Source organism: Salvelinus namaycush, chromosome 24, assembly GCF_016432855.1.
Source record: "Salvelinus namaycush isolate Seneca chromosome 24, SaNama_1.0, whole genome shotgun sequence".
NCBI classification, from domain to species: Eukaryota; Metazoa; Chordata; class Actinopteri; order Salmoniformes; family Salmonidae; genus Salvelinus; species Salvelinus namaycush.
The window spans coordinates 26,642,293-26,655,955 of NC_052330.1; the positions used below are offsets into that span (position 1 = coordinate 26,642,293).

A 13,663-nucleotide genomic window follows, 5' to 3' on the forward strand; every position below is an offset into this window, starting at 1 on the left:
CTGCTGGAAATGAGCTGGAAAATCACACAGCTAGTGCTGCATCTGCCGATTAGCAGAGGGAGAGAGAGACAGGGGTAGAGAGAGGGATGGGGGGCGAGTGAGAGAGAGAGGAAGAGAGTGCATCCCAGAGTTAATCGTTTCCTGTTCAATGGGCATCTCTACCTTAACAGTATGCAATTGACTTCACCTCTCTTCCCCTCTGCTCTCCATCTCTCCTCTCTGCCACTCTCAGGCCGGTCACAGGCCTCCTCCACAGCCCGTCAAAACAGCTCTGTGTGGTACGTCAAGCAGTTCCACTCAGTAGAGTGGCTTTCACAGGCCTCTCTAGTTGGAGAGCAGTTTGTTGAGCCGCCAGGCACCAGAAAAGGTAGGCAATCTAAGCATGTCATGTATAGGCTGATATCTATGTTAAACAGTGAGTGTTTTGGTGGGAACATGGTACTAAGCCATGGGGGTGGTGAGAGAGAAGGGGAGAAAGAGGGATTAGAGAGAGAGAGAGTGTGAGAAGGGGGGGATCAGTGTCATGAGAAGACTGTTGTATTTATGAAAAGATGGCATTGAAAATCAGCTCGCTGTTTTAGTGATAACTCTGACAGAATTTAGACTGTTAGATCAAATGGACTAAAGCCAAGTCACCAATTTAAACATGTACCATGTTTCCAGACCATGTTTCCATGTTTCCAGACCATGTTTCCATGTTTCCAGACCATGTTTCCATGTTTCCAGACCATGTTTCCATGTTTCCAGACCATGTACCATGTTTCCAGACCATGTTTCCAGACCATGTTTCCAGACCATGTTTCCATGTTTCCAGACCATGTTTCCAGACCATGTTTCCATACCATGTTTCCAGACCATGTTTCCATGTTTCCAGACCATGTTTCCATGTTTCCAGACCATGTTTCCATGTTTCCACCCCCCCTCTCATTTCACAGGAGGACATCTCTCCATCAATCTCTTTACTTTCTTCCCCCCCTCTCTCTACAGACAGAGAACTCTCTCCATCAGGCACAATCACAACAGTGGGTTTATTTTTAGGCCCAGCCAGTGTTATTCCAGGTAACATCATCAGAGGGGTGAAGTGTCAGGCAGGCAGCAGAGATTCCTGTTGATTAGTCTAGCAGATAAGAGGTTGGTAATCTCCATCCCAGTGAACTCTAACACACACACACGCACACACACACTGGTAGCAAGAGGGAGATTTACATTATCAGTCAGGCATGACACACAGCTTTAAAATCAATCACAGCCACATCTACGTGGGAAACCAGTGTAGGCTGGTATAAGAGACTAACGGCAGACACGTGGGTGCACAACACGTGAGCTCAACACGCAAACGCACATACATTCACCTTCATTCTCTATCTCTCTCACACACTTCAAACAGCCTATTCATTTCAGTCCTCCTGTTCTCTTTGCCACACTTGCAGTATCGACAGACAGAGGGTAAAATACCTGCAGACTTCAGTAGTGGAATATAGAGCTGTGGGTTACAGCAATAAAACTACCCACCTGAAGTCTCTCTCTCTCTCTCTCTCTCTCTCTCTCTCTCTCTCTCTCTCTCTCTCTCTCTCTCTCTCTCTCTCTCTCTCTCTCTCTCTCTCTCTCTCTCTCTCTCTCTCTCTCTCTCTCTCTCTCTCTCTCTCTCTCTCTCTCTCTCTCTCTCTCTCTCTCTCTCTCTCTCTCTCTCTCTCTCTCTCTCTCTCTCTCTCTCTCTCTCTCTCTCTCTCTCTCTCTCTCTCTCTCTCTCTCTCTCTCTCTCTCTCTCTCTCTCTCTCTCTCTCTCTCTCTCTCTCTCTCTCTCTCTCTCTCTCTCTCTCTCTCTCTCTCTCTCTCTCTCTCTCTCAGCAACGTCCTGCTGGGACTATTGGTTCCTACTCAAACACTGATGGAGAGAGAGGGACACACACTTTCACTGCTCTTGTTTTCTCAAGTCCTTCCATCCTCCCGCAGTAAGGCCGGCTCTGAAGGGACCTTATACAAACGCTGTGTTCTTATTGGAGCATGGCTCTGAGAAAATCCCGCCCCGCCCGTCACCCTCCAGCTGCCTCCCATAGGACAGCTGGGGTTCTGAGAAGGTCATGGAGGGGTCAGTAGGCCACAATATTGAATATTGCTCTTCTAAAGATAGACTGTGGAGGAGTGATGGGGTGAAGAGAGCAGGGGAGGAGTGACTGATGGGGTAAGAGCTGATGTAATAAGGATGTTAGTCTGTCTCTCAATACTCTCATCCCTTCATTACCTTCTCTCCTTTCTGTATTACTAGGGCCAGGAGTATTTCCTGGTCACATGACCTGATCAGGAAAAGTCTGGAGCCTATAGGTCTATTCTGAGACATTTTTTTCCCTAGTCAGGAGAAATACAAGCATCATATTAGTTCCACTGCCAGATCAGATCAGTGATCATTGAGCAGAGAGGAGACGACTCAGACGAGGAAAGGAAACTAAGCGAGGACTCAAGGTAAAGTAGCTGCTAGGCAAGACTTCTGAGACTAAGCCAGAGATGGGGCGAGAGATGGGGTGAGAGATGTGGTGAGAGATGGGGCGAGAGATGGGGTGAGAGATGGGGTGAGAGAGCTGATACTTTGACATCAACCTCTCTTACTATTAGCAATGCTTCCTAGGCACAGCTGTTGAAAAGACTAGTCAGACACACGTATTGCACTGTATGGTGTAGTATGAGCTTACTCTATATGGTGAGAAGCTGGGCTAAGGCTTTGGGGCATGTGAATGGGGCTGTGTAGTGTTCTAATCTAGCATCATGGATGTAATGTACATGATGGTGTCGCCAATACAATGGTGTACATCACAGGTTGGGCAACTGACGGCATGTGGGCCCCATTTTGTAGGCCTGCGACCAAAATAAAAATAGTTTTATTGTAATTATCTTTTTTTGGAGGGAACTTAGTCGGGGTTTCAACTTACTGTTGAGAGTTAGAATAATAGAATACATGTGGTTGTGCATCAAATCAAATCAAGTCACATACACACGGTTAGCAGATGTTAATGTGAGTGTAGAGAAATGCTTGTGCTTCTAGTTCTGACCATGCAGTAATATCTAACAAGTAATATAGCCTAACAATTTCACAACAACTACCTTATACACACAAGTGTAAAGGAATGAATACGAATATGTACATAAAAATATATACATGAGTGATGGCCAAGATGCAGTAGATGGTATAGAGTACAGTATATACATATGAGATGAGTAATGTAGGGTATGAAAACATTATATGAAGTGGCATTGTTTAAAGTGGCTAGTGATACATTACATCAAGATGGCAAGATGCAGTAGATGGTAAAGAGTACAGTATATACATATGAGATGAGTAATGTAGGGTATGTAAACATTATATAAAGTGGCTAGTGATACATTACATCAAGATGGCAAGACTAACTTATCAGCACTCACTCAATTAGCCCATGTCAGCAAAAATAATACTAAAATAATAATAATAATACTACGGGCCCGGGTTCATATCCCGGGCTGTGCCACAACCGGCTGTGTTCGGGAGTCCCATAGGACGGCACACAATTGGCCTAGCATTGTCCAGGTTAGGGGAGGGTTTGGCCAGGGGGGCTTTACTTGGCTCACCGCGCTCTAGCGACTCCTTGTGGCGGGCCGGGGGCCTGTGGGCTAACCCCGGATGACCGTTGAACGGTGTTTCCTCCGACACATTGGTGCAGCTGGCTACCGGGTTAAGCTGGCAGGTGTTAAGGAGCGCGGTTAGGCGGGTCATGTTTCGGAGAACGCATGACTCCACCTTCGCCTCTCCCGAGCCCGTTGGGGAGTTGCAGTGATGAGACGAGATCGAGGGGGTAAAATACAAACAACAACAAAATTATAGGAATAATGAAGAAAGTTTAATGCAACATCTTTTTTAGTGCGGCCTCATTACACCTTTTGTTTGTCTGAAATTGCGGGTTTTACACACCAGCCAAGCTTCTGGGAGAGAGCGATGGTCCCTTTTCCATAAGTTAGTCTAGTGGCCAGCTATCTAAACTTGTAGTAAGCATGGTGGAATTACCGACTGGGGTGGGGTCGTCAGTTATTGATCATCAGTTACCATATTAAAAACTGCAAACATTTGCCTCCACCCTATGGCAAATTGTGTAGAATTGCAAAAGATTTGCTGCAAAATTGGAAATTTTTCTCTCTGCCCCATGGCAAAACGGGTAGAATTGCATGAAATGAGTTATAAAATTGCAAAATATTCCCTCCGCACCATTACAAAATGTGTAGAATTGCAGGAAATTAACTTTCAAACGTAATTTTTTTCTCTTCGTTGTCACGATGGGGGCCGCTAAAATGTTTTGCACACACACACACACACACACACACACACACACACACACACACACACACACACACACACACACACACACACACACACACACACACACACACACACACACACACACACACACACACACACACACACCTAGTCTAGATATCATACTGATACATAGTATGTAGAAGTGCTTAGGAGCTGTGAATGGTGTATGTGTGTATGTGCTGTGTGTGTGTGTATGTGTGTGTGTTTGTGTATGTGCATATGTGAGTATGTGCGTATGTGTGGGCGTATGTGTGTGTTTGTGCGTGTGTGTCTGCAGGGTCTGCATTAGGGTATGTGAACTGAACAGTATGTAGTGGTACATTATAAAGTACATTCTTAGCACACAATCTAGGCCTCTGATACTGGCAGGGCATCGCAGTACGACTTTCTAATGTTCCATCCATTACTATGAGTGCAGTAAGACTCCTCAGACAGGTTAAGAACAATTCATTATAGCTCCATTCTAGTCATAATGAAATAGATAGACCTGGACACAACGCCACAACCCTCTCTGTGGAGAGCACTACACACATTTACAATAGTCTGCTTAACAAGTCATATAGAGAGAATGCAGATGAAGACAGCGAATAGAGAAAGAGGAGAGAGAAGCAGAGAGAGAAAGAAGCAGAGAGAAAGGCAGAGAGAGGAAAGGCAGAGAGAGAGGCAGAGAGAGAAAGAAGCAGAGAGAAAGGCAGAGAGAGAGGAAAGGCAGAGAGAGAGGCAGAGAGAGAGAGAGATGCAGAGAGAAAGGTAGAGAGAGAGAGAGGCAGAGAGAGTGTGAGTGCAATGTTTACTGTTCATTTTTATTGTTTATTTCACTTTTGTATATTATCTACTTCACTTGCTTTGGCAATGTTAACATATGTTTCCCATGCTAATAAAGCCCCTTGAATTGAATTGAGAGAAGCAGAGAGAGAGGCAGAGAGAGAGGCAGAGAGAGATTCAGAGAGAGGGAGAGAGGCAGAGAGAGAGAGAAAGAGAGAGAAAATAGATTGTTAGAGAGATGTTCTCCAGTGTAAAAGGAATAGAGCAGATGGGGCGGCAGGTAGCCTAGTGGTTAGAGTGTTGGACTAGTAACCGAAAGGTTGCTGGATTGAATCCTCGAGCTGACAACGTAAAAATCTGTCGTTCTGCCCCTGAACAAGGCACTGTTCCCCGGTAGGCCGTCATTGTAAATAAGAATTTGTTCTTAACTGACTTGCCTAGTTGAATAAAGGTTAAATAAATTAAATAAATTCTATCCCTGAAGGACTGGTGGAAGGCTGCCTGTTAATGAGGTCAGGGGCTCTCTGTCTAATAACACACACATACACACACAGTTCCCCCTAAGCCCCTCTACAGTCTAATTAGTAGCACCATTAGTGTGCAGGGAGGAAGTCAGGTCTGGTCTGGGGTTACTATCACAAGGACCTGTTTTGTAACACTTTATCCAACACTCCTGGTGCACAGCATGGTCTTCATTGTATTGTGTGAATAGAATATTGGTAAGGAGTACACTATAAGTGTTGATTGCTCAGCATTTACATAACTCCATTCCGTCATCTCTCGACCCACCTTGTTTCTACCTACCACCACTAGTAACCACTGTCCCGCACACAGGCACACAGACATACACACAGAGACAGAGATTTTTAAAAGCTGTGTTTTGGTTATTTTCTGGCTAATTTGTATGGGGGTGGTTCCAATGCTGTGGAATGCATCGTGTAAATAGGTGTGTGGGTGAATGTTTGTGTGTGTGTGTGTTGTAGGAAGGGGTCCATGGTAACCTCTGCTTTAGTAAACAACCTCCTCCTCTTCCTCTAATTGCACTGCTCTGCTGCCAGTGTGTCACTCAGTATACAGTATCAGTGTGTCACTCAGTATACAGTATCAGTGTGTCACTCAGTATACAGTATCAGTGTGTCACTCAGTATACAGTATCTGTGTGTCACTCAGTATACAGTATGTGTGTGTCACTCAGTATACAGTATGTGTGTGTCACTCAGTATACAGTATGTGTGTGTCCCTCCCGGTGTGAAAACACTGCTGTGTGTAGTGTGTGTGTCTGCATCTCTGCTGTGTGTGTGTGTGTGTGTGTGTGTGTGTGTGTGTGTGTGTGTGTGTGTGTGTGTGTGTGTGTGTGTGTGTGTGTGTGTGTGTGTGTGTGTGTGTGTGTGTGTGTGTGTCTGCATCTCTGCTGTGTGTGTGTGTGTGTGTGTGTGTGTGTGTGTGTGTGTGTGTGTGTGTGTGTGTGTGTGTGTGTGTCTGCATCTCTGCTGTGTGTGTGTGTGTCTGCATCTCTGCTGTGTGTGTGATGTGTGTGTGTGTGTGTGTGTGTGTGTGTGTGTCTGCATCTCTGCTGTGTGTGTGTGTGTGTGTGTGTGTGTGTGTGTGTGTGTGTGTGTGTGTGTGTGTGTGTGTGTGTGTGTGTGTGTGTGTGCGTGTGTGTCTGCATCGCTGCTGTGTGTGTGATGTGTATATCATCCCCTCCATTAGGTGGACTCAGGTGAGTCTAATGAGACAGCAGCAGACCATCCTGTAGCTGACGCTGGGGTTATTATTCCTCAGTCTCGTTATTCTGCTAGTCTGAACAAAAAACACACTACTATCCTTGTCAAATACACTATGGACAAAAGTATGTGGAGACATGTCCATCAAACATCTCATTCCAAAATCATGGGCATTAACATGGAGTTGGTCCCCCCTTTGCTGCTATAACAGCCTCCACTCTTCTGGGAAGGCTTTCCACTAAATGTTGGAACATTGCTGCATGGACTTGCTTCCATTCAGCCACAAGAGCATTAGTGAGGTCGGCCACTGATGTTGGACGATTAGGCCTGACTTGCAGTCGGCATTCCAATTCATCCCAAAGGTGTTTGATGGGGTTGAGGTCAGGTCTCTGCAGACCAGTCAATATCTTCCACATCGATCTTGACAAACTGTTTCTGTATGGACCTCGCTTTGTGCACAGGGGCATTGCCATGCTGAATCAGGAAAGGATCCTTCCCCAAACTACTGCCACAGCCCAAATCATGAAAAACTGTCCTAGACCATTATTCCTCCTCCATCAAACTTTACAGTTGTCACTATGCATTGGGGCAGTCTGTTGGACTGCCAGATGGTGAAGCATGATTCGTCACGCCAGAGAACTTGTTTCCACTGCTCAATGGTGGCGAGCTTTACATCACTCCAGCCGACACTTTGCATTGCGCATGGTGATCTTAGGCTTGTGTGCAGCTGCTCGGCCATGGAAACCCGTTTCATGAAGCTCCCGACGAACAGTCATTGTGCTGACGTTGCTTCCAGAGGCAGTTTGGAACACGGTAGTGAGTGTTGCAACCTAGGACAGACAATTTTACGCGCTTCGAGCACTCGGCGGTCCCGTTCTGTGAGCTTGTGTGGCCTACCACTTCACGGCTGAGCCGTTGATGCTCCCAGACGGTTCCATTTCACAATAACAGCACTTACAGTTGACTCTAGCAGAGCAGAAATTTTATGAACTGACTTGTTGGAAAGGTGGCATCCTTTGACTGTGCCACGTTGAAAGTCACTGAGCTCTTCAGTAAGGCTATTCTACTGCCAATGTTTGTCTATGGAGATTACATGGATGTATGCTCGATTTTATACACCTGTCAACAATGGGTGTGCCTGAAATAGCCGAATCCACTCATTTCAAGGGGTGTCCACATCCTTTTGTATATATAGCGTATGTGTTAATAAAAGTTGTTACGGCATGTTTGTAAACTTTGCCTATTAATGTTATCATTTGTTATGATATGAATGTCATGCATCCATGTTTAAAGCAAGTGTCACGCCCTGACCTTAGAGATCCTTTATTCTCTATTTTGGTTAGGTCGGGGTGTGACTAGGGTGGGCATTCTAGTTTCTTTATTTCTAGGTTGGCTTGGTATGGTTCCCAATCAGAGGCAGCTGTCTATCGTTGTCTCTGATTGGGTTCCCTCCTGCGAGGGTTCCCAGTCCGGAGCCTCCTGCGAGGGTTCCCAGTCCGGAGTCTTCAGCGACGATCAACGGTCCGGGTTCCTCCGGCGACGATCCGCGGTCCGGATCCTCCGGCGACGATCCACGGTCCGGAGACCCCGGCGACGATCCACGGTCCGGAGCTTCCGGCAACAATCCACGGTCCGGGGCGTCCGGCGACGATCCAAGGTCCGGAGCCTCCGGCGACAATCCACGGTCCGGTTCCTCCGGCGACGATCCACGGTCCGGTTCCTCCGGCGACGATCCACGGTCCGGTTCCTCCGGCGACGATCCACGGTCCGGTTCCTCCGGCGACGATCCACGGTCCGGTTCCTCCGGCGACGATCCACGGTCCGGTTCCTCTGGCGACGATCTATGGGCCGGAGCTTCCGGCGACGATCCATGGCCTGGTTTCTATCGTTGTCTCTGATTGGGTTCCCTCCTGCGAGGGTTCCCAGACCGGAGCCTCCTGCGAGGGTTCCCAGTCCGGAGCCTTCAGCGACGATCCACGGTCCGGGTTCCTCCGGCGACGATCAACGGTCCGGTTTTTCCGGCAACGATCCACGGTCCGGAGTCCCCGGCGACGATCCACGGTCCGGAGCTTCCGGCGACGATCCACGGTCCGGTTCCTCCGGCGACGATCCACGGTCCGGTTCCTCCGGCGACGATCCACGGTCCGGTTCCTCCGGCGACAATCCACGGTCCGGTTCCTCTGGCGACGATCCACGGTCCGGTTCCTCCGGCGACAATCCAAGGTCCGGAGCTTCCGGCGACGATCCCCGCACCAGAGTTGCCACCGAAGAGGGCGGATCCGCGAGCGGAGCAGGGTCTACGTCCCGCACCGGAGCCGCCACCGAGGCTAGATGCCCACCCGGACCCTCCCCTGTAGAGTCAGGTTTTGCGGCCGGAGACCGCACCTTTGGCGGGATACTATCACGCCCTGACCTTAGAGATCCTTTATTCTCTATTTTGGTTAGGTCGGGGTGTGACTGGGGTGGGCATTCTAGTTTCTTTATTTCTAGGTTGGCTTGGTATGGTTCCCACTCAGAGGCAGCTGTCTATTGTTGTCTCTGATTGGGGATCATATAGAGGCAGCCTTTTCCCACCTGTTTGTTGTGGGATCTTGTTTGTGTATAGTTGCCTTGAGCACTGTATAGCTTCACGTTCGTTTTGTTCTTTATTGTTTTTTTGCCGGTTCACGTAAAAAAGATGATGAACCCAAACCACGCTGCATTTTGGTCCGATTCTTACAACAATGATCGTGACAGCAGGCCTAAATAAAGTAGTATCAAGTAAATAAGCACAGGAAGTCTTTGACATATGCCTGGCTTTGGTTCAGTTCCACCAATATACTAACTCAGTAGACTCAGAGTCACAACGAGCGACTGAGCTTTTGTATGTTTACATGTTGTGTTTGTTTCTGCATCGGAAGTCCACAGACTAATAGAACATTTAGTTTTTTCATATACGGTACCAGTCAAAATAATATATATACACACATACACACACAGTACCAGTCAAAAGTGTATATACACACAGTTGAAGTCGGAAGATTAAATAAAGTTATGTTGGAGTCATTAAAACTCGTTTTTCAACCACTCCACACATTTCTTGTTAACAAACTATAGTTTTGGCAAGTCGGTTAGGACATCTACTTTGTGGATGACAAGTCATTTTTCCAACAATTGTTTACAGATAGATTATTTCACTTATAATTCACTGTATCATGGTGCACTTCACAAAATAGATGGCATCATGAGGCAGGAAAATTATGTGGATATATTGAAGCAACATCTCAAGACATCAGTCAGGAAGTTAAAGCTTGATCGCAAATGGGTCTTCCAAATGGACAATGACCCCAAGCATACTTCCAAAGTTGTGGCAAAATGGCTTAAGGACAACAAAGTCAAGGTATTGGAGTGGCCATCACAAAGCCCTGACCTCAATCCCACACAAAATTTGTGGGCAGAACTGAAAAATCGTGTGCGAGCAAGGAGGCCTACAAACCTGACTCAGTTACACCAGCTCTGTCAGGAGGAATGGGCCAACATTCACCCAATTCATTGTGGGAAGCTTGTGGAAGGCTACCCGAAACATTTGACCCAAGTTCAACAATTGAAAGGCAATGCTACCAAATACTAATTGAGTATATGTAAACTTCTGACCTACTGGGAATGTGATGAAAGAAATAAAAGCTGAAATAAATCATTCTCTCTATTATTCTGACATTTCACAATAAGCAAAGAGAACGAAAGTCATTACTTAAGATATGAAGGTCAGTCAATGTGGAACATTTCAAGAACTTTTAAAGTTTCTTCAAGTGTAATCGCAAAAACCATCAAGCGCATTCAGGCTGTCATGACGACCGCCACATGAAAGGAAGACCCAGATTTACCTCTGCTGCGGAGGATAAGTTCATTAGAGTTACCAGCCTCGGAAATTGCAGCCAAATAAATGCTTCACAGAGTTCAAGTAACAGACACCAATATGAAGAAGAGACTTGCTTGGGCCAAGAAACATGAGCAATGGACATTAGACCGGTGGAAATCTGTCCTTTGGTCTGATGAGCCCAAATTAGAGATTTTGGTTCCAACCACGTGTCTTTGTGAGACGCTGAGTAGGTGAATGGATGATCTCTGCCTGTGTGGTTCCCACTGTGAAGCATGGAGGAGGAGGTGTTATGGTGTGGGGGTGATTTCCTGGTGACACTGTCTGTGATTTATTTAGAATTCAAGGCACACTTAACCAGCATGGCTACCACAGCATTCTGCAGCGATACGCCATCCCATCTGGTTTGGGCTTAGTGGGACTAGCATTTGTTTTTCAACAGGACAATGACCCAAAACACACCTCCAGGCTGTTTTAGGGCTATTTGACCAAGGAGAGTGATGGAGTGCTGCATCAGATGACCTGGCCTCCACAATCACACGTCCTCAACCCAATTGAGATGGTTTGGGATGAGTTGGACCGCAGAGTGAAGGAAAAGTAGCCAACAAGTGCTCAGCATATGTGGGAACTCCTTCGAGAATGTTGGAAAAGCATTCCAGGTGAAGCTGGTTGAGAGAATGCCAAGAGTGTGCAAAGCTGTCATCAAGGCAAAGGGTGGCTACTTTGAAGAATCTCAAATATAAAATATATTTTGATTTGTTTAACACTTTTTCATGATTCCATAAATGTAATTTCATAGTTTTGATGTCTTCACTATTATTCTACAATGTAGAAAATAGCAAAAAAGGTAAGAAAAACCCTGGAATGAGTAAGTGCATCTAAACTTTTATCTGGTACTGTAAATAGTTTCAGTCTGTCTGTCTGCCAGGTCTGTGCTTAGGCCCCATCCTTCACAGTGGCTTCAAGTGTCCATGTGCATTCTGCAGCAACAAACCACAGCTCTCTCTCTTTCTCCCTCTCCCCCCTCTCTTTCTCTCCTCAGACTGAGAGAAGCCCTGGTGAAAGAATCTCTAGTTTATCTAGTCAGTGATCAGTGACCGCACGTACATACCCCAACCACAAGCCATGGATTACAGGCAACATCCGCACTGAGCTAAAGGCTAGAGCTGCCGCTTTCAAGGAGTGGAACTCTAACCCGGATGCTTTTAAAGAATCCTGCTTTGCCCTCCGACGAACCATCAAACAGGCAAAGCGTCAATACAGCACTAAGATGGAATCGTGCTACACCGGCTCTGATGCTCGTCGGATGTGGCAGGGCTTGCAAACCATTACAGACTACAAAGGGAAGCACAGCCGAAGCGAGCACAGAAGTAGTTTAGCTCGTCTGGTAGGCTCGTGTCACTGGGCAGCTCTCGGCTGTGCTTCCTTTTGTAGTCTGTAGTAGTTTGCAAGCCCTGCCACATTCGACGAGCATCAGAACCGGGATTTCTTATAAGCTTCCGGGTTAGAGTCCCACTCCTTGAAAGTGGCCTTTGGCCGGGGAAGCAGTATATCATTCACGACGGGCTCGTCGGACTCGTTAAAGGAAAAAAAGTATTCTGCCAGTCCGTGGTGAATAATCGCAGTCCTGATGTCCAGAAGTTATTTTCGGTCATAAGAGACAGTAGCAGCAACATTATGCACAAAATAAGTAAAAATAATAAGTTACAGACAACGCAAAGAAACAAAAAAAAAACACAATTGGTTAGGAATACGTAACACGTCAGCCTTGTTCTTGGCAGCCAGTCATGTGTTTGAGCAGCATTCAGTCCTTTAGTTTATCTAGTCATTTATCTAGGCAGCCAGTCGTGTGTTTGAGCAGCATTCAGTCCTTTAGTTTATCTAGTCATTTATCTAGGCAGCCAGTCATGTGTTTGAGCAGCATTCAGTCCTTTAGTTTATCTAGTCATTTATCTAGGCAGCCAGTCATGTGATTGAGCAGCATTCAGTCCTTTAGTTTATCTAGTCATTTATCTAGGCAGCCAGTCATGTGTTTGAGCAGCATTCAGTCCTTTAGTTTATCTAGTCATTTATCTAGGCAGCCAGTCATGTGTTTGAGCAGCATTCAGTCCTTTAGTTTATCTAGTCATTTATCTAAGCAGCCAGTCATGTGATTGAGCAGCATTCAGTCCTTTAGTTTATCTAGTCATTTATCTAGGCAGCCAGTCATGTGTTTGAGCAGCATTCAGTCCTTTAGTTTATCTAGTCATTTATCTAGGCAGCCAGTCATGTGTTTGAGCAGCATTCAGTCCTTTAGTTTATCTAGTCATTTATCTAGGCAGCCAGTCATGTGTTTGAGCAGCATTCAGTCCTTTAGTTTATCTAGTCATTTATCTAGGCAGCCAGTCATGTGTTTGAGCAGCATTCAGTCCTTTAGTTTATCTAGTCATTTATCTAGGCAGCCAGTCATGTGTTTGAGCAGCATTCAGTCCTTTAGTTTATCTAGTCATTTATCTAGGCAGCCAGTCATGTGTTTGAGCAGCATTCAGTCCTTTAGTTTATCTAGACATTTATCTAGGCAGCCAGTCATGTTTGAGCAGCATTCAGTCCTTTAGTTTATCTAGTCATTTATCTAGGCAGCCAGTCATGTGTTTGAGCAGCATTCAGTCCTTTAGTTTATCTAGTCATTTATCTAGGCAGCCAGTCATGTTTGAGCAGCATTCAGTCCTTTAGTTTATCTAGTCATCTATCTAGGCAGCCAGTCATGTTTGAGCAGCATTCAGTCCTTTAGTTTATCTAGTCATTTATCTAGGCAGCCAGTCATGTTTGAGCAGCATTCAGTCCTTTAGTTTATCTAGTCATTTATCTAGGCAGCCAGTCATGTGTTTGAGCAGCATTCAGTCCTTTAGTTTATCTAGTCATTTATCTAGGCAGCCAGTCATGTGTTTGAGCAGCATTCAGTCCTTTAGTTTATCTAGTCATTTATCTAGGCAGCCAGTC

General features: G+C 46.0%; 1 protein-coding gene across 1 annotated transcript in view; it reads right to left on the reverse strand.

The window, feature by feature from the left end:
- The window catches only part of LOC120019374 (1-phosphatidylinositol 4,5-bisphosphate phosphodiesterase beta-4-like), a 108,219-nt gene that overhangs the window by 77,029 nt on the left and 17,527 nt on the right, over nucleotides 1–13,663 (reverse strand). The gene's annotated exons all lie outside the window — the stretch shown is intronic.